This window comes from Gossypium arboreum, chromosome 5, assembly GCF_025698485.1.
Source record: "Gossypium arboreum isolate Shixiya-1 chromosome 5, ASM2569848v2, whole genome shotgun sequence".
Lineage (NCBI taxonomy): Eukaryota > Viridiplantae > Streptophyta > Magnoliopsida > Malvales > Malvaceae > Gossypium > Gossypium arboreum.
The window spans coordinates 24,673,970-24,697,078 of NC_069074.1; the positions used below are offsets into that span (position 1 = coordinate 24,673,970).

The window sequence follows — 23,109 nt, forward strand, 5'->3', positions numbered from 1 at the left end:
AATCCTAATCACTACTCTACTAACATAAATATTATTAAATTTTATATATTAAATAAATATGTAAAATCTTTAATAAAGAGATTGAGTATTCGATCGAAAAGTTTTAAATTAATTGAATTTATAAATTATATTTTATTATTTTAATTTAATTTAAAATTTTCTTGAATCAAATTAAGTGAAATAGAATTTGAATCTAATCAAATATATTTGTTTGAGTTAAATTAAAAAATAACTAGAATTTTTATTTTATGTAATTTTTAGAAAATAATTTTTTAGGTTTTGAAAATATTTTGGTGATAAAGGAGAGAAAATAAAAGATTTTTGGGTAAAGAGGGAAGAAATAAAAAATTTGTGGGGATTTTTATTTTTAAGTAAAAAGGGGAGGGAAACTAAAAAATTTCCAAGAGAAGTGGGGTAAAGTGTTGATGGGGAGGAGATTTTTTTTTTTTTGAAAAAGATATTGGAATAATTAAAAAAAAAATCGATTTAAAGTTGCTTTTGAGCATGGGAGTTTCATATTTCAAGCCTTGGAAGTAACCAGCGGTTCACTTTCCACTTATTCTGTTTCTCTAAACAAAGAGAGGGAAATGAGAAGCTTGTACAGTTACCTTCTTCTCTATATTTCCATGATTCTTCTACTATTCTGTACCAGCACCAAGGGTTACAGTGATCTTGAAGTCCTGTTGAAGCTCAAGTCTTCCATGATTGGACCCAAAGCTTCAGGGGTAGACGACTGGGAATTCTCGTCGTCTCCATCAGCGCATTGCCATTTCTCTGGAGTCAAATGCAACGAGGATTACCGTGTTGTTGCTCTGAATGTGTCGTTTGCTCCCCTCTACGGCACCATATCTCCCGAGATAGGGCTTCTGAACAAGCTCGTGAACCTCACCATTTCTAAGGTTGAACTTACGGGGAATATTCCTACGGAGATGAGGAATTTGACTTCTCTCAAGACATTCAACATCTCTAATAACTATTTCCGGGGGAGTTTCCCTGGTGAAATTCTTACAGGTATGACCCAGCTTGAGATTCTCGATGCTTATAACAATAACTTCACTGGCCTTCTCCCCGTTGAACTCGCCAACCTGAAACATCTGAAGCATCTGTCTTTCGGAGGCAACTATTTCACGGGAGAGGTCCCCGACAAGTACTCCGACATCCAGAGCTTGGAATACTTGGGTCTAAATGCCAATGATTTAACTGGGAAAATCCCTGCCTCCTTGGGTCGTTTAAAAAACCTTAAGAGCTTGATCCTCGGATATTTCAACGCCTTCCATGGAGGAATCCCACCTGAGTTTGGGTCCTTAACTCAACTCAAAATCCTCGACATGGCAAGCTGTAACCTAACCGGTGAGGTTCCCGAGAGTTTGGGTAATTTGAAACGCTTGCGTACATTGCTCCTTCAACAGAACTCCCTCACTGGTCGGATCCCTTCCAAACTCGCTGGTTTAACTAGCTTGAAGGATCTTGATCTTTCCTTGAATGAACTAACGGGGGAGATACCAGAGAGTTTCTCTGCCTTGCAGAACATTTCTATGATCCTTTTGTTCAAAAATAAGCTCCACGGTTCAATTCCGTCATATGTAGGTGACTTACCCCAACTCGCAGTGCTTAAACTGTGGGAAAACAACTTCACGGGTGAATTGCCGGAGAATCTTGGCCGCAATGGGAAGCTCTGTAATCTTGACGTTTCTTCGAATTACCTCACCGGGTCGATTCCACTAGATTTGTGTAAGGGAGGGACGTTACAGGCGTTGATTCTGATGGATAACTTCTTCTTCGGTCCACTCTCTGAAAAACTCGGCAACTGCAAATCTCTTACTAAGATTCGTATCAAGAAAAACAATCTCAATGGAACGATTCCGGCCGGAATTTTCAACTTGCCCTTGCTGAGTTTCGTCGAGCTAGACGATAATTTCTTCGCCGGTGAACTCCCACCGCGAATGTCAGGTGATTCGCTTGAAATGTTAAAAATCTCAAACAATTTGATCAGTGGTGAAATCCCTCCAGCGATCGGAAACTTGCGCAGTTTACAAGTTCTGGAGATTGCAAGGAACAAACTTTCAGGCGAAATCCCAGAGCAAATATTCGAAATCAAGGTACTTTCAAAGATAAACATCAGAAACAACAACATCACAGGTGAAATCCCTCCTTCGATCTCTCGCTGTACTTCGCTCACTTCAATCGATTTCAGTCAGAACAGTCTCAGCGGTGAAATCCCAAAAGGAATTAACAAGTTGGTACATTTAAGCAACTCAATGTCTCCAGGAACCGGTTAACAGGTGAAATCCCTGCTGAAATCGAGAACATGACGAGCCTCGCAACACTTGATGTTTCGGACAACAATTTGATTGGAAGGGTCCCCAGTGCTGGCCAGTTCTTATTCTTCGACGATAGCTCGTTTAGTGGAAACCCCAACCTCTGTCCCTCGAACGATAGTCATTGTCCAGCTAGAGGTTCAAGCCATGGTCACGCACCATGTTTCGCTGCTTCCAAGCTCATAATCACAATCATTCTGTTAATCATACTAGAGGGAAACTAGAGTTTGGAGTCCAACCAGCACAAAGGATGTTAAACCTTATAAATGTATACGTAATTCGTGTATTATAAAATATACTAGGTTAATGTAATGTGGAGATGTTACTTCACTTCCAACTTCCTTGATTTCCAAACTTTATCAAGCTTGGTGTTGTACTAAAATTTGGGTTGGGAAGATTTACTGTGGTGTCTACGGACGTCGCAACAGCATGCATGGTTTCTTCCCTCTTGTTACTTTAAAGGTTTTATAAGATAAATGCCCTAAAATAGTCAAAATATCACTGAGTTTATAATCCAATCAACTCCATTTAGCAACTTATGGAATATAGTCGCAGTTTGCAACTGATGGAAAGAAAAATGGTAACTAATTAGGGTTTAACGTGGAAAGTTTAATTGATTTTTAAATTATTCAAGTTTAATAATTATTAAAATATTATAAAAATTATAGAAAAACTATAAAATTATAAATAAAAACTATTAGAGATTAATCAATATTATCAATATGTTATGGAAATATTATAAAAATTTAGAAATTGTAAAAATTTTATTAAAATATAAAAATAAGGGACATATTTGGCACACTACCAAAGAAATTTAAAATTCCATAAGTAAGATTGGGTTAATGACAAGTGTATATAGGGTATATAAAAAAACAGGGCACATAACAAATATATAATTCTGCTTGTAGAGTTAAAAAAAGGCACAACTAATTTACCAAATATTCACTCAATAAATTATAAATAAATATTATAGAAAATTTTTGTTGTTTTGCATGTTTGGGATCTTTGGTTTTAGTAATAAGAGATTGGGGAGCTTAAAGTGATGGTGATCATGCTTGTATTGGGTGCTGGCTAAGGAGTTTGAGTGACAATGAATTTAGTATTTGGTGGCTTAAAATGAGTGATGAATAATAGTTTTGGTCGAAGAGAGGTGATGCAAGGAAAGATAAATTTATATCATAAATTATTAAATATTATAAAAATAAAATAGAGAAAGTAGAAAAATATAAATCATTAAAAATTTATTGAATATTATAAAAATTTAAAAATTACTACTTTTATAAATTTTCATGATAAAAATCAAAGTACATTTAATATTCATGATAAACAATTATAATACTTTTATAAATTTTCATGAAAAATAATTAGAGTACATTTAATAAATTTTCAACTGAACGACCTTTTCTGTAATTCTCGTACCACAAACTGCTTCGATGTGGGTTCGAACGAATTCAAATCAAATATAGAACCATAAATTATTTACTTACTTTTGAGTGAGAAAGCAAAATTCTCTCTTTAATAGAAATTGATAGAGTTGTTATTTAAAAAAAAATAGAATTTAAATTTTTGAGTCTTAAAATTGTGTATTTAGCTCTACTGGTGTCATCTATTTATAAGGACAATTGTTGAATTAGTAGAAGTATATTTCAATAAATAAATAAAAACAAAATACTAGTTTATCTAGGAAAGAGAAGGGCAACAACCCTAGTTAAATATACTAGGGTTCGTCCTATGTATTAATATAAGGGGTTTTAGGGCCTCTCCCGTATCGGGTCTAATTTATAAATGCTTCCTGAACTTTTAACTCAATACTTTATAATTAAATTCAATCAAATATTTTTTTTTCTATTTTACAAAATAAACATCGTAAATTAATTTAAATTATTTAATTAATTTCTCAATTAAATGATTTTCTCAAACAGATTCTAATTCGCAAAATCACGACAACTTTTATAATATCCCGAAAATTTCTACACTAAGATATTATCCTTGATATAGTAAAATAAGGAAATAAAGTGACAAAAAGAGAAATTTTGAGTTATTTCAACATTTGGAAGTATATTATGATATATTAATTCAAGAAAGGACTAAATCGTAAAAGTGAGAAAAGTTTTGTTGCTCAAGAATAAATACTCAAAATTTGAGGGATTAAAGAGTAAATATGAAAAATTTGAAGGACCAATAGTGCAAATATTTTAAGGGTGGAATGATTTAGAAATTAAGGAAAATGGATGAATTAGGACCAAATTGAATAGGTGAAGAATTACTAGGGAGCAAATTACAATTTTACCAAATTAAGTGATGACTCAATGATGGAATTTTAAAAGCTCATAAAGGGCAAAATGGTCAATTAGAAGAGAGAGAAATCTAGAAGATAATGATATGTTGGAGATATTTTAGATTAAATAAATAAATAAATAAATATTAGTTTATTAATATTTTAATTTGATTTTTAAATAATATTTTATTATTTTATTATTATTTTATTTAGTATATATAAGAAAAGGAAGATGAATCATCATCAACCTCCCATGCATTCCAACGTATGAGGACTTTCTTTTCTTTATAATTTGGTCCTTTCACCAAAAATTTACCATTTTCACTTAGAAATCAAAAGAATTTTCATAGCTATCAAGAGAGAAAGATAACAAGGAGACTATGGGGAGATAGAATATCAAGTTAGATTTAAGAAATAGAAGTTGGAGGAGACAGAAAATCAAGTTAAAGGTTGAAATTAATAGGACAAGGTAAGAACATCAAGATTTCAATATATTTTTAAGTTTGATATTATTGAAAAAGCATGGAAATGATGTTATAGTAGAGTTTTCTTATATAAGGTTTTATGTTCTTGATATATTAGTGAAGGGAAATAAGAGAAAGTGATGGAAAAGATTATAGAGAAAGGGAATAAGGGAGTTATAAACTTAGTAATCAACATCTTGCACTAAAATAGTTTTGGACAGCAGCAGTAGTCTAACTTTTAAAAATCATAAAAAATTATGGAAATAGAATTAGAGGTTGAATAAAATATAAAATTAAATTTTATTGAGTCTAGTTTTTTAAAGAAGAAACGTTGTAAGCAATGGAATTGTAAACTATGAGATATAATAAATTTTGTGAGACAAGGTCAGAATGATTTTGGTTTCCCCTATTCTGACTTTGGAAAATCATTAAAAATTGTATAAAAATATTTGGGGTTTAAATTTGGATGATTAAATTATTAATGAGTCTATTTTCAAGAGAAATAAACGGGAACATTATCCGAATTTTGTACTAAGAGATAATTAATTTTAAGTAAAGAAAGGTCGAAGTTGTCAAATAGCAGAACAGGGATAAATTTGAAGATTTTACTGTACTTATTGGCTAAATTATAAATTCTGAAATTTTTATGGTAGAAATATATTTGATTCTAGTTTCTAAAAAATTAACCGGATCTTGATTTAGAATTCTTTAGCTCAAGATATAATTAATTTAGTGACTATGACTCAAGTGAACAGTTTGTTATGAGTATACAAGGAAATAGTGGTATTATCTATATATTAAGGATGTGGAATGGAGTGGAGGAGAAGGAAAATATATGTGAATATTCAGATAGTATGATTTTATTTTAAAAATAGCTAATTTACATGTTTTAGGCTCAGGACTAAATTGAATAAAAGTAAAACTTTAGGGAAATTTTGTAAAAATATTGAAAATGACCAAATTGAAGAAAATGAATTGTTTTATTGTCTATATTAATGTATGGAAAGAAATTATAAACATCAAGTGGGTTTAGAATGTTAATTTTGTTGTATGATGATAATATAAAGTGATTTTTGTTAAATATTGATGTTAGTATCAAATTGTGGAAAATACTTAAATATTAAGGTTTAGTATTAAATTTTAATGTTTATATATTTAATTTATGATCATTATTTATATTATTATTGATGCTTAGACAAATGCCAAGCTAGGTTAAATGGTAATATGTTTATTTATATTATGCGTTTAAAGGGTAAGTGTTCAATTGAAAATATACTTGTGTTCTTGAAAGAGTGATTATTTTAAGTTATGCAATTTTTTATTACATGGGTTATCATGTGATTAATTTTAAAAAAAAGACTATATGATGGTGTATAATTAATTTCAATTATGAACAGTAATTGACATAAATTAATTGAAATTGTTCTGTAAACTCTAGTAATACTCCGTAACCCTGTTTCGAGGACGAATATGAGTTAGAGGTGTTACAAATTTACCATAAAAGAATCTATAATAAAATATATTTAATATTTTTACATTCAAGGAAGTCACAATGACCAAATAATTTACCTCCATTTTCAAACTTCAATTAATTAATTAATTAATAATTTGAAAAATCATAAATTAATTTTCCAGGACATTTCCATTTAGTGAAAAAACCCCATTCATTTTTAAATGTTTCCTATTTCTCTAACTTTACCATTTTTATCCATTTATGTTCATTTAATTCAACATGCAATTTTTTTTTGGTTTCAACGAACTAGTGGATGAACCGATTGGACATATGTGATTAGGGTTTAAATAATTTATAATTAAGCTCCAGCTTTTTGCCTATTAATTATAAACTCATTTAGTCACGTAGTCATTCTACTATAGTATCGTGACTGAGCTCCCCTAATGACATACCATTACGAAAGAAACTCAATTAGTACTCGTCTAATGACCTTGTCATAAGTGTGTTTGTAACACCCCCTAACCCCAAACCGTCACCGAAATAGGGTTACGAGGTATTACTGGACTTATACACTAGCATTTATACAAAACCGAGTCATAAATTTGCATTCCAAATCGAAACTTTTCAAATTACACTATAAAGTCCCTAATATGGGTTTACGGGGCCCAATACATGCTTTAGAAGTAATTCGGGATTAAACCGGCAACTTTGAAATTTTTTTCTTGAAGATAGGGACACATGCCCGTGTGGCCTGGGACATGGTCGTATGGCCAGTCCGTGGGGTTCCCATTGTAACGGCCTAATTTTCAGTGGTGTCGGAAATGGTGATTTGAGATCACTAAATTCGACAAATAAGATTGAACAAGATAGTAATTTAATATTTATGAGTCAAGTAAGAATTTAGAAGAATTTGTGAAATGGTGAAATTAGTGAATTAAAAGAATTTATTAGGTCAAACGGGTCAAAAATGAGGTATCGAGACCTCAAAGTTGAAAATCGAGCTATAAATATTTTTATAAATATTTATGGAGTGTCATTGAGTTAGTATTAAAGTTTCAGTTAGAAAATTTTAACGTTTGGATGGCTAATTAATTAAAAAGGACTAAATTGAAAATAGCGCAAAATTTGTTAAATTGTGAGTAAATAGCTTAAGTATTTAAAAGATGGATTTAAAGAGCAATTAGACCCAAAGGTTAATGGCTGGACGGTTTGGGTATGAAATAAGCAAGAAAACAATGTGAACAAGGGCAAAATTGGAAATAGCATAAAAGTTAATAGTTAAATAATGATGTAATTGAAAAATCTAGACATTTCTTCATATTTTCTCAGCTAAAATGCCATAGAAGGTCTGGAGAAAGCTGGTTTTTCATATTTTACATCATGTGAGTTTAATTCTTACTTTTCTTGATAATTTTTATGTTTTTATGACTTTTACAATTAGGTCCACTTGTAGAATTCATTAGTTTTTGATTTTATGGGTGAAATTGGAAGTTACCCTGGATGGATAAGGGAATTTTATGATGAATTATTATGAAATTTAAGTTCTAATTTTATATTAAGGTGGTTTTATTAAGTGATTTTGATAGGAAATGATATTTAGGACCTAATTGTGAAAAAGTTGTGAATTGAAGGTTTCTGTTGAAATTAAGAATATAAAAGGTTTTGAAATAGTTTATAATGATAAAATAAAATGTTAATTGAGAAAAATTAGTTCAATTGATGGGTGAATTGAGAAGGACTAAATTGTGAAAATTGTAAATTTTGGGGTAAAAGTGCAATTTCGAAATTTGAACAGCATAAATTGTGAAGTGAAATAGAATTGAAATGGATGCTAATGAAGGAATGATTTTATAATTATAGATCAAGAAAACGAACTGAATCGTGGAAAGGAGAAAATTCAAGAATAGTCCCCGAATTTCTACGACTTTTACAAATTAGTCCAGGTAAGTTCATATGGCAAAGTTCAATGTTTTGATATGAAAATATTATGATTGTTAAAGTATTTTATTGTTGATGAATACTATCAATTTGCATTAACTAATAAATAATGTGTAACTAAAAGTACAAATTAGTAGGAACAATGGATTTGAGTGCTTCTATTCTCGTGACCTCGATGAATTGACGAAAAATATGTGATAAGTGCGCCGTTTAAGACCATAGCTGGGTTATGGCATCGGTGCAATGTGATAATGTGACTCAGATAAGACCATAGCTGGGCTATGGCATCGGTATAATGTGATAATGCGATTCCGTATAAGACCATGTCTGGGATATGGCTTCGGTATGATATGTGAACCGTGTAAGACCATGGCAAGGCTATGGCTTCGGAGTGTGATGCGTATCAATGTGAAAGTCCATAGTTTACTATGGCAATGTGATAATGAAGCACTCAATTCCCTTATTGTTCCCTAATTTGACAATGAAGTAAATGAGAAATGGGCCTAAGGGAGTTAAATTGTGAGTTGCCATATGGAAATTATTCCAATGAGTTATTAATGAAATTGTGATTTGGAGGATGAAATAGTTAAACTAATAGATATATGATTGTGTACGATATTTGATATGATTTGTGTTTATATGCCTATGAGCTTACTAAGCTTCAATAAGCTTACTTGTGTGTGTTTAATATTTTATGTAGATTAACTTGAAGTGAAGTGGGTAGATCGGATCAACACAACAGGCACACTATTCAGATCAATTCGGTAGTTTTTGTTTTATGTTTAAAGATTTATATGGCATGTATAGAGTTTGAATGAATTGAAGTAAAGATGTTATAAACTAGTTAACAATATTTGTACTAAAACAGTTTTCGTAAGTAGCAGTAGTTTGACTTTGAAAAATCACTAAAAATAGTAGAAATGGAATTAAATAATGAATAAATTATGGAATCGAATCTTGATGAGTCTATTTTCATATGGAAGAAGCAAAACAGGTATATGAGCTATATTTTATGAGATGTTTAAATTTTTGTGAAACAGGGCCAGAGCGATTTCTGGATCCCCTGTTCTGACTTTGGAAATTCACCATAAATTTTACAAAGATAATTAGAAGTCATACTTTATATGTACAGATTCCTTATTGAGTCTAGTTTTATTAGAGACAAACGGCATAGTCATTGAAGCTCTTTACAGAGAGATATCTGATTCGTAATACACAAAGGTCAGAGTAGTCAAACCCTGAAACAGGGGAGATTTAAATAATAAACTGTACTAATTGGCTTGACCAAAAATTCTAGAAAAAAATTGGTAAGTAGATATATGAGTATAAATTCAGAGAAAATTTACGGATTTGGATTTCGAGTTTTATAACTCGAGATATGAATTATTTAGCAACTATGACACAGTTGGACAGCTTGTCTGAAAAGTATTATATAAATTATCTAAATTTGGTTAAGTGCTCAAATAAGTTTAGTAGTGCCTTGTGCTCGACTCCGGCAACGGTCTCGGGTAAGGGGCGTTACACCCATGGCCATGGGGCCAGGCCGTGGGCAGATCTGACTTGCACACATGACTGTGGGAATATCCCGTGTGATATAAACAGAGAGCCACACGGCCTGAGCACACGCCCATGTGACTTGGTTGTGTGAAAACATAATTTTTGACCATTTTAAAGCTATTTTCACGTGCTAAACACAACTAATTCACACCCAAACATTTACTAATAGTTCTTAAATTAAATATCATTCATTATGCCATTCAAACTTAGCAAATATTCATTCATTCACTTCAATACCTCTTAAGGATTATGCACCACAATTCATATCAAAATTATACTACATTATCATACTATTCAAACTCATGTAAGTTTAACTTCCAAAATATGCATATTTCATACCATGCTTCAACAACAGTCATGTTTATTCACTATCATGTACAAAATAACACCTTAACAACCTAGGTACATGTCATTTTACCAAAAGAAAAGTATTCACCACTTTGAGTTCAAAATTGACTTGGATGCTGAGTCCTTAGCTTTCTTTCGTATCTAGTCTTGCACATGGAAACATACCGTACGCTGAGTATACACTCAGTGGTATTTCTACAAACTAATGCTTAGAACAATAATCTTAATAGCTTAATCTCTGGTCTTAGCTCTTAAATGTAATTAAGTAATTCTTTACATACATTTCATATCATTCGATACCTTTTAATAATCATATAACAGTCACAGTCACATAATCAATAGCAGTCAGTCTTCGTCTTTAGTACTTTCATTTACCCCTATTAACATAACTCGGACCTAAACGGAAACGCGGATCCAACCCACACACCGGGGATAATATACAGTGTTTCATCGGCCGAAACCGGAATACACTGTAGGGTAACAGTAACAGTAACAGTCATAATCAGGTACGAAGTACCTCTTTAAAACGAATCCAAAATGGTCACAGTAGTCGACACATATAGTGTCTTATCGACACACAGCCGGAATATCTCTGAACACTTCCAATCCTATGGCATGCCAATTGTATCCGACTAGCCCGACACTGTTAATAGGGTATTCAAATCCTTTCATTTCAATACAGAAGTAGTAACAGTTTCCATCATATCATTCATTATACATTCTAACTTTTAAAAATAACAATTACATTGTATTAAATCATTAAGCATAGTTTATAGAAATACAAATCGAAATTCTCAGGTTTATTCGATATCCTCGTTCACTTTCTCCTTTCCCTTTTTCAATGACGTTTCCGGTACTATGTTGGCTATATAAATTTAACATTTAAAATTATCGATATATGTTATTTAATAACACACTCTTTAATTTTCATGTAACTTTTACTATATTTCCAAGTTAGTCCTTCCACCATAACTATTCTTTTCTTTAAAATAAATCCTATATTTTCATTCAATTATAACTTTAAACAAGTTTCAACTCTTCATATTCAATATAAAACATCAATTCTATAATTTAGACAATTTAGTCCCTACTATAACAAAACTTATATCTCTTTTATTATTTAATCCTTCCCCACTTCTAACTTGAATTTCTATCATTTTATCTCATAATTATTCAATTTATACAACTTAATCAATATATAAAATTCACTATCTTTCTAAATTTCAACGTAACTCAAATAGCATTTCTTCCTAGGATTTCATAGACACCAAAATTACAAGAAAATGTGTAACACCCCCTAACCCCAAACCGTAGCCGGAACAGAGTTACGGAGCATTACCAAACCTATCGGACAGTTTACATAAAATACTTATGTTCAACCAATCTAAATACATTTAAATATGCTTAAAACTTGCTAAATTTACACATTTTATATATTATCCAATACTCAATTCTAATTACTTATCAAATATTATCAAATAAATCAAATTCATACTAAATTAGTCAAGTCCTATTATATACCATTACCAAAATCAATCTACTTATTTCACTTTTACATTCACCATTCAAAATGACACACATAAGACACCCTAGGTACATGCCATTATCAACAATTAACACGCTTTACCTCGTTGAATTCGGGATCGGCCGGGATGTTGATTCGACATTCTCACTTTAACTTAACTCACATGCGAAATAAACCGTGACACGAGTATGGGTATACTCAAGTGGTATTTCTATAATCCGAACACTTAATAAAATAAAAATATAACAAATACTTAAAATCATATAACAATCATAACTATTCAATTATTTAATTCATAGATAAATTTATTGGAACTTATTTCATTCTTTTCACTTACTAACTTATATAGTTTTCCACGATTTATTCACAAGTCATTAAACAATTATAATATTCACTTTTATCTAATCCAGAGCTACATAATTCATTTGTCTCAATCATACTTTAGTTCACTGTTTAATATCAATAAACTATATTCAACTATTCACTTTTCGATCGGTGTTCTGTACATATCCATTTCAATAACAGTCATTACCATTCATATCAAATCAACTTGTTATCCCAGATAGCTTTCACTGTATAGTACGATTCGTGTGTTTCAGTCCAAATTTCAATTCTTCATTTAGTATCAATCTGATCACTGTTATATTTAATAACCCCTATTAACATGACTCGGACTCAGACGGATACACGGATCCAACCAAACACACCGGAATGGCACCCAGTGCCTCATCGAATAGTTCGAAGCAATATAGTGACACCCAGTGTCTCATCGGCCTAGTCGAAGTAAAGTGGTACCCAGTACCTCATCGAATCTATCCGAAGAAATATAGTGACACTCAGTGTCTCATCGACTCAAGGTCGAAGCATCCCTGAACACTTCCAATCCTATGGCATGCCAACTATATCCGACTCAGCCCAACTAGTTAATAGGATTTTTGAATCACATATAAATCTTAATTCAATTCAATCACAATTTCTCACATTTTCAATTTAATCATTTTCCACTTTTCAATCAATTTTCAATTCACATATTCATAATTCAATACACTTTCTCAATTCAATATGCATTTCAATTATTCACATATAGTCACAATTCAATTTAATTTCATACAATTTAATACTAATACTTACCATGCATATTAACTTAAAATTCAACAATTAAGAATAATTAAATTCAATTATAGTAATACTAACACGTATTTCTTATTCAATTCAGTTTTCTAAATTCAATTCAATAAAATTACTTACCTCAATATTTACTTACTATAAAATAAATAAATTTAAAATTAATACTTAATAATAAATAACTTGAATTATAATAATACAAATAATTCACATCTTAATTATTTATCATAACATTTACCCAAAATTCAATTATCATAATTGCACAATATCACATTCACACACATATGTATATATTTATAATATATATATAATTCAATTCAATATTAATTCAATAAATTCATAACATACCAAATCAACACTCTTCCATTATCAAACACAATAATTGTAAAAATACTTACCTCATTCACATTTTCATACAATATAAATATCAAATATAGCAATAACGATTAAGCTCGGTTTATAGAAATACAAACCACTATTTATCGAATTTAATCGATATCTTCGCTCACTTTCTCTTTCCCTTCTTTGATGACGTATCCGATGCTACGTTTGCTACTAACAATCATACAATTAAAATTCATCAATATACTAATTCATAAAACACATTTTCACTTTCTATCAAACTTTTACAAAATTCCAATTTCGTCCTTTTTCCATTACTAATCTTTTTCTTTAACTTAAGCTTCATATTCTCTTTTAATCAACTCATTAACAATTTCTAACTCATAAAATTCATTATAAAACATAAATTTTGAGCTCTATTCAACTTAATCCCTATTTAAACCTAACTTAGAATTCTTTTAATAAATCACTCAATTTTCACTTCTAACTTCAATTCCTATCAATTTAACCCATAAAACCTCAATTTATTCAACTAAATCAATATCTAAAAATTTTCTATTTTTCTTCATTTTAACCTCATACATGTAGAACTTTGAATTAGGCATCCATAAACATAAAATCATAAGAAAATGAGCTAAAACAACTTACCAATTAAACTTTAGGGCCTTAATCCTCAAATTTCCTTTTCTTTTCTTCCTTTCTTTCCTTCTTTCTTTCTCACGCTTGCTCTCTGTAACTCTTTCTATGTTTCTTTACTCATTATTATTTATTCATTATACTATATTATATTATTATTAACCTATAAAAATATAATTAACATGTGTAATAGCTATAACATAAAATATCTTATAGCTATTACACATATATACCAACTATTACACATGTTATATCATACATTCACACACATGTCACTTAGGGTCTAATTGCTAGATTAGTCCCTTTTACTTCTTTAATCTATAATTAAACTTTTATTCCTTATGCAATTTAATCCTTTAAACTAAATTCAAGCTACTTCACTTAATTAAACACTAAATAACCATTCAACTATAATTCATAAATATTTTAATAAATATTCATGAATAAATTTCACGAAACAAGACTCAAGACTCAATTTCGATACCGTAACTTTCGGTTCATTACAATTCTCTCCCTTAATAAATTTCGTCCTCGAAATTTACGAAAAGAGATGGGGTATTGAGATCTCATCGTTTCTTCGGTTCCCATGTAGCTTCTTCAACACCGTGACTTCGCCATAGCACTTTTACTAAAGGAATACGTTTATTACGTAATTCTTTTGCCTCTCGTGCTAGAATCTCAACCGGTTCTTCTTCATACGATAAGTCGTCGAATCTCTACATTCTCGGTCGTAATAACATGTGAAGGATCCGATCGATATCTTCTTAGCATAGAAACATGGAAGACATCGTGCATTTTCGTAGTTCAGAGGTAAGGCCAATCGATACGCCATCGGTCCAATTCTCTCAATAACTTCGTAAGGCCCAATAAAACGAGGACTTAATTTTCCTTTTGACCAAATCTTAGAATTTTCTTCCAAGGTGAAACCTTTAAAATACTTTATCCCCGATCGAGTATTCAATATCCCTTCGCTTCAAATCGCATACGATTTCGTCTATCAAAAGCGCTTTTCAATCTTTCTCGAATTTTCTTAATCAGTACTTTCCGTTTCTTGAACCAATTCAGTCCAATCATCTTCTTCTCATTCGATTCATCCAACATACGGTGATCGGCATCTTCGTCCATACAAAGCCTCATACGGTGCCATCTCAGATACTTGATCGAAACTATTATTATACACAAATTCGCTAATGACAAATAATATTCCAGTTAGACTCAAAATCAATCATACAAAGCTCAAGCATATCTTCTAAAATTTGTATTACCCGCTCAGATTGACCATCATGCGTGGATGAAAAGTCGTACTAAAATGAAGTCGAGTACCGAAAGATTCATGTAATTGCTTCCAAAACCTTGACGTAAACCTTGGATCTCTGCTGAAATTATTGATTTTGGAATACCATGTAATCTAATGATTTCCGAACATAAACCTCAAGAAGTTTCTTTAACGACCAATCGGTTCTCACAAACTAAGAAATGAGCTGACTTCGTAAGTCGATCAACTATTACCCAAATAGCATTCTTTTTACTTGTAGACATCAAGAATCCCGTCACAAAGTCCATCGTTATTCGGTCCCATTTCCATTCGTGAATATTGATGGGTTGAAGTAATCCCGATGGAACTTGATGTTCGCTTTCACTCGCTGACAAGTCAAACACTTTGCCACATATTCGCTTATATCCTTTTCATTCCCGACCACCAATACAATTCACGAAATCACGATACATTTTCATACCTCCGGATGAAATGCAAATGGACTATTATGAGCTTCTCAAGAATTAACTCTTTCAACTCGAATTATTCGAATGCAAAGTCGATTCAAATCTTAAGCGACCATTTCCATCAATGCTAAAATTTTCATTGTACCATTCCGAATCATCTCTTTTCTTTAACAACTTATCATCTTCTAACTGTGTTTGATCCGATTCGATCAAACATTACCGGCTTTATTCTTAATTCACCAAAAGGCTTCCATCTTCAAGATACTAAGTTGTGCAAACATTGCTCGTAATTCAATCGCACTTTTCTACTCAAAGGCGGCTACTACATTAGCCTTCTCTCGGATGATAGTCTATGACACAATCATAGTCTTTTAGAAGCTCTATCCAACGCCTTTGTCTCGATTCAAATCTTTTGTGAAAGTAGATACTTCAAACTTTTATGATCCAGATAAACATAGCACTTTTCACCATAAAGATAGTGCCTCCAAATCTTCAAGGCAAAAATTACAACCGCTAATTCTAAATCATGAGTTGGATAGTTGCGTTCATGCGGTTTCAGCTTGCCGTGAAGCATAAGCAATGACTTTCCTGCTCGCATCAAGACACATCCCATCCACTCAATGAAGCATCACCGTACACTACAAAATCTCTTTCGATTCGTAAAGTCAACACCTTGCCTCTGTTAACATTCGCTTTAATGCTTCAAAACTTTTCCGACATTGCTCATTCCAAACAAATGGAATATTTTTCGTAGTAGCTTGGTCATCGGTAAGGCTATCTTTGAAAATCCGTTGACGAATCTTCGATAGTAACCACCAATCCGAGAAAACTTCGTACCTCGATACATTCTTAGGAACTTTCCACCAATAACCGCTTCAATCTTCTTTGGATCCACTCTAATTCCATCCGCCGATACGACATGACCAAGAAACACAACTTCGATAACCGTAATTCACACTTGCTCAATTTTCCGTACAATTGCTTTTCTCGTAGTATTTGCAAAACAATCTGAGATGTTGCTCATGATCTTTTTCTGACTTGGAATACACCAAAATATCGTCGATAAAAACTACTACGAACTAATCCAAGTATGGTTGAAAAATCCGATTCATAAGATCCATAAAAGCAAAGCAGGGCATTTGTCATCAAATGGCATCACTAAAATTCATAATGCCCATACTTCGCATTTGAATGCCGTCTTCAATATGTCGCACTCTTTTACTTTCAACTGATAGTATCCCGACCTTAGATCAATCTTTGAAAATACGGAAGCTCCTTTCAGTTGATCAAACAAATCATCTATTCGGGGAACTGGATACTTGTTCTTGACAGTCAATTTGTTGAGTTGTCGATAATCAATGCACAATCGCATCGACCCATCTTTCTTCTTAACAAATAACATTGAGCTCCCCATGGTGATGTACTAGGTCGTATAAAACCTCTCGTCCAATAAGTCTTGCAACTGTACTTTTAATTCCTTTAGCTCAAGAGGTGCCATACAGTGCGGAGGTATCGACACGGATCTGACTGGTAGACTTCAATCACAAATTCTACCTCTCGATCAGGGGGTAATCTAGGTAATTCCTCAGAAATACATCAGAAAATTCACATACAGTCCGAATTTTACTACACTGACTTTCAACTGAATCCGAATTAATCACATATGCTAAGAAAGCATTACAACCTCGATGAAGAAGCTTGCTAGCTTTAATGGTCAAACAATAATACGAATTGATCCACTAGTCCGAATACCATTTACTTCAATTCTATCTTCACTTTCATTCGAACAATAAACTTCTTCTTATAACGGTCTAAAATCACTCCATGTTCGATAACCATCCATTCCCAAAATAACATCAAAGTCGCCAAATGGCATAATCAACAGATCAACAGGAATATTCTATCTTGAATCATTAACGAACATCTTCGACATATATGGTTCACTAAAGTAGTTTGTCCCAATGGACTAGACACTTCTATTATAACTTTAGACAATTCAAACTCTAATTTTTTGTCTCAACTACTTTCAGATTAACATATGAATGTGATGACCGTGGTCTATTAAAGCATAAACGGTGTGAATTCAATAAGAATATACCGTCACCACATCGTGAGCATCTTTCTCTTCTCGAGTCCTCACAACATACGCCGAGCTGGAGCTCTAGCTTGATTGTTGTGTAGCACTCTCACTAGTTCTTCTAGTACCACCTCTAGCAAACGAACTACTTCGGCCGATCCCGACCTCGGAAGCAAATTCGATCTTTGCACTCACCGCTTGTTGTTCCGATATCTTTGGGCAATCTTTAATAAAGTGATCGGTAGCTCCACAACGAAACAACCTCCACAATTTTCTACACTCCTCTTTGTGTCGGTTTCACAATGCTCACATATTGGAATTTCAAGATTCGAATCGGACTTGGATCTCGCCAAGAGACACAGAGATCTGTCTTTTCCGACCTCGATCACTCCTTTCGATCGAGAACTAAATCTCCAATTACCTCGTGATTCCTTTGACCGCTTAGGTCATGGACTTGAACTAACCATTCCGGACGTTTTTCAATCGAATGAGCAACTTGCACTTTTTATCCCTTCCAAGAATTTGTTCAATCATCTTAGCTCTTTCCATTAAATCCATAAACTCGGTGATTCTAAGAGGCATCAACTGTAGTCTAATTCATCACATAATCCTCTTAAAATCTTTTACATCGGTCGGCTTCAATCGGTACAAACTCGATGGCATATCTCGCTCAATCTCGTAAATTCTCGTTCATAATCCACTATAAGCATCTCACCTTGTTTCAGTGTTAAGAACTCTTGTCTTTTGTCTTCTATGTACATTTCTCCCAAATACTTATTTTGAAACTCTTTTGAAAGAAGTCCCAACTTATCTGTTCCTCAAGTACATTCTGAATCACCGATTCCCACCATACTAAAGCTTCCTCTTGCAGAATGAGACAACACACACTAAGCTTTCTTGTGGTGTACATTCAAGTTGCTTCAAAACTCTCTTTGTAGTCTTTAACCAATTTTCAGCGAGAGTCGAATCAATTCCTTGGCACCCAAAAATTCAGTAGCTCCATATTTTCTCAATTCTTTAATTGGAGCTCTTCGGTAGTAGGGATAGAGGACGAGCAAGCATAGTTCCTACCGCTTTTGAAGGGCATCGACGATTATTCTAAAGACTTCATATTGTCACTTCCAACATTCGGTTGATTTCCTCTCTGATTCACACTTGGAGTTGCGACTCGATTCATTCACATTATACGGTTCATCATCTTCACTATACATCTCTTGATCAGTATCCTCAATGCTTTTATCGACATTCTTAATGCTATAAAACAAAAATATTCAACAAACATATCAAGATCCAATCCCAACTCAAATTTGACTCAGTAATGGCATGTACCTCTAGATTCCCATTGACATTCGATTTAGTCCTAGAACCGACTAAACCTAAATAGCTCTGATACCAATCAATATTGTAAAAATACTTACCTCATTCACATTTTCATACAATATAAATATCAAATATAGCAATAACGATTAAGCTCGGTTTATAGAAATACAAACCACTATTTATCGAATTTAATCGATATCTTCGCTCACTTTCTCTTTTCTTCTTTGATGACGATCCGATGCTACGTTTGCTACTAACAATCATACAATTAAAATTCATCAATATACTAATTCATAAAACACATTTTCACTTTCTATCAAACTTTTACAAAATTCCAATTTCGTCCTTTTTCCATTACTAATCTTTTTCTTTAACTTAAGCTTCATATTCTCTTTTAATCAACTCATTAACAATTTCTAACTCATAAAATTCATTATAAAACATAAATTTTGAGCTCTATTCAACTTAATCCCTATTTAAACCTAACTTAGAATTCTTTTAATAAATCACTCAATTTTCACTTCTAACTTCAATTCCTATCAATTTAACCCATAAAACCTCAATTTATTCAACTAAATCAATATCTAAAAATTTTCTATTTTTCTTCATTTTAACCTCATACATGTAGAACTTTGAATTAGGCATCCATAAACATAAAAATCATAAGAAAATGAGCTAAAACAACTTACCAATTAAACTTTAGGGCCTTAATCCTCAAATTTCCCTTTTCTTTTCTTCCTTTCTTTCCTTCTTTCTTTCTCACGCTTGCTCTCTGTAACTCTTTCTATGTTTCTTTACTCATTATTATTTATTCATTATACTATATTATATTATTATTAACCTATAAAAATATAAATTAACATGTGTAATAGCTATAACATAAAATATCTTATAGCTATTACACATATATACCAACTATTACACATGTTATATCATACATTCACACACATGTCACTTAGGGTCTAATTGCTAGATTAGTCCCTTTTACTTCTTTAATCTATAATTAAACTTTTATTCCTTATGCAATTTAATCCTTTAAACTAAATTCAAGCTACTTCACTTAATTAAACACTAAATAACTATTCAACTATAATTCATAAATATTTCTAATAAATATTCATGAATAAATTTCACTAAAACAAAGACTCAAGACTCAATTTCTGATACCGTAACTTTCGGTTCATTACAATAATTCTCACTTCAACATTCACTAAAGGCATTGAATAAAATATAACAATTAATAACTAGGTTCGGATTATAGAAATACAAACCGTAATTTCCGAGCTATCTTTCGTCGACTTTGTCTTTTCCTCACTTAGCCGAGATTTTCCAGCATAACGCTAGCTATTAAACTTCCAAGCTTCAAACTTTTAATTTTCCCTTTTCTTCTTTCTTTTCTCTTTTTCTTTCTTTCCTTCCCCTGCTCTCTGTTTCGTTTGGCTTTCTGTTTCTATTTCTATTTTTTCTTTCTTTATTTCATTAAACCAATATATATATAATATAATAACTTAATAAATATCTATTATAAAATCTATTTAATAACAAATATTCTTTTAACATTTGTATCCATTTATATTATCACACTTGTTTTTCTCTAATCTATTTATTATATAAATATCTTTTACTTAATAATAATATATAATTTAATAATATACTTATATAATAAGTAAATACATACATGTATTACAAATGTATATACAATATTTATTACACATGTATTTTATTTTTACCATACACTTGTCTTTCTTTTATTTATTTAATAATAATTTATATAATTAATTTAAAACCTTAAACATATAAAAAATCCATATAAAATCTTAGATTTTATCTAAGTTTGCCGCCATATCTATAGTAAATTGGCTTAATTGTCATTTTGGTCCTTTTTATTTTCTTTTAATCTACAACTAAACTTTCACACTTCAATTATCCTTAATTTAAGCTAATTCACTTCATTAAACTTTAATTAACCATTCACTTAACTTCGTAAATATTTTTAATAAATATTTATGTATCCATTTTTCAAAAACAGAGACACGAAAATACACTTTTCCGATAACCGTAAAGTTCGGGTCATTACAAAAGGGATTAAATTGACTTACCAATCAAGCTTGAAATCTTAAAACCCTAATTTTCCCTTTTGTTTTTCTTTCCCTTTTTCCTTCTTTCTTTCCCGGCTAATCGTGCCTTCTTTCTTCTTCTTCTTTTTTTATGTTTTATTTCTTTTATTTAATCAATATATTTTACTATATTACTATTTACTTATATAATAAGTAAATACATATATATTCATACATTTGTACTAATTAAAATAATACACATGTATTTATACTTACCACACACTTGTCATATAGGCTTATTTGCTAATTTAGTCCCTTGACTTTTCTATAGTTTATAATTAAACTTTAACACTTTATTCAATTTAATCCATATACTTAATTAACCCTAATTAAGCTAAATTTACTTATTTAAAATCTAATTAACCTCTCACTTAACTTCATAAATATTTCTAATAAATATTTACTTAATCTAATTTTTAAAGCCGAAAACTCAAAAACTCATTTTACCAATGACCTTAAAATTTAGGTCGTTACATTTCTCCCCCTTAATAAATTTCGTCCTCAAAATTTACCTGAAAAGATATGGGGGTACTGTGATCTCATTGTATCTTCCGGTTCCCATGTTACTTCTTCAATATTATGACTTCTTCATAATACTTTTACTAAAGGAACTTGTTTATTATGTAATTCCTTTACTTCACGTGCCACCATTTTAACCGGTTCTTCTTCATATGACAAATCAGGTCGAATCTTTATATCTTCAATTAAAATCACATGAGAAGGATCAGATCTGTATCTTCTTAACATAGAAACATGGAAAACATCATGAATCTTCTGTAATTTAGGAGGCAGAGCTAAACGGTATGCTACCGGTCCAATTCTTTCTATAACATCATACGGTCCAATATATTGAGGACTCAACTTACCCTTCCGATCAAATCTCAAAATTTTCTTCCAATGAGAGACTTTAAGAAATACTTTGTCTCCAATTGAGTACTAAATGTCTCGTCGTTTCAAATCTGGGTACGATTTATGCCTATCAAAAGCTGTTTTCAATCTTTCTCAAATCTTTCTAAAAGTGCTTTTCGTTTCTTGAATCAACTCTGGACCAACCACTTTTCTTTCATTTAGTTCCGTCCAACACACTGGTGATCGACATCTCCGACCATATAGAGCTTTATACGGTGCCATTTGAATACTTGATTGATAACTATTATTATATACAAATTCAGCTAATGGTAAATAACGTTCCCAACCTGATTCAAAATCAATGATACAAGCTCGGAGCATGTCTTCTAAAATCTGAATGACTCGTTCTGACTGTCCATCAGTCTGTAGATGAAAAGCTGTACTAAAATGAAGTCGAGTACCTAGCGACTCATGCAACTGTTTCCAGAACCTTGATGTAAACTGTGGATCCCGGTCAGAAATTATTGATACAGGAATACCATGTAGTCTTACAATTTTTCGGATATAAGTTTCTGCCAACTTTTGAAGTGACCAATCTGTTCTGACTGCTATAAAATGAGCTGACTTTGTGAGCCGATCAACAATCACTCAAACAGCATTTTTCTTACCAGTTGACATCTGTTACCCTGTTACAAAGTCCATCGTGATGCAGTTCCATTTCCATTCAGGAATATTAATAGGCTGAAGTAATCCAGTTGGAACCTGATGTTCAGCTTTAACTCGCTGACATGTTAAACATTTAGCCACATATTCCACTATATCTATTTTCATACCTAGCCACCAATACAATTCCCGTAAATCATGGTACATCTTCGTTCCTCCGGGATGTAATGCAAAAGAACTATCATTGCTTCTCGAAGTATTAACTCTTTCAACTCTGAAGTAGTTGGAATACAAATTCGATTCTGAGATCTCAAACAACCATGCTCATCAATGCTAAAATTTTCTATCATATCATTCTGCACCATTTCTTTCTTCTT

At 31.7% G+C, this 23,109-nt stretch overlaps 1 pseudogene; it reads left to right on the plus strand.

The window, feature by feature from the left end:
• The first annotated feature begins 458 nt into the window (after nt 1-458).
• LOC108451175 (receptor protein kinase CLAVATA1-like) lies at nt 459-2,630 on the plus strand (annotated as a pseudogene).
• The last annotated feature ends 20,479 nt before the right edge of the window (nt 2,631-23,109 follow it).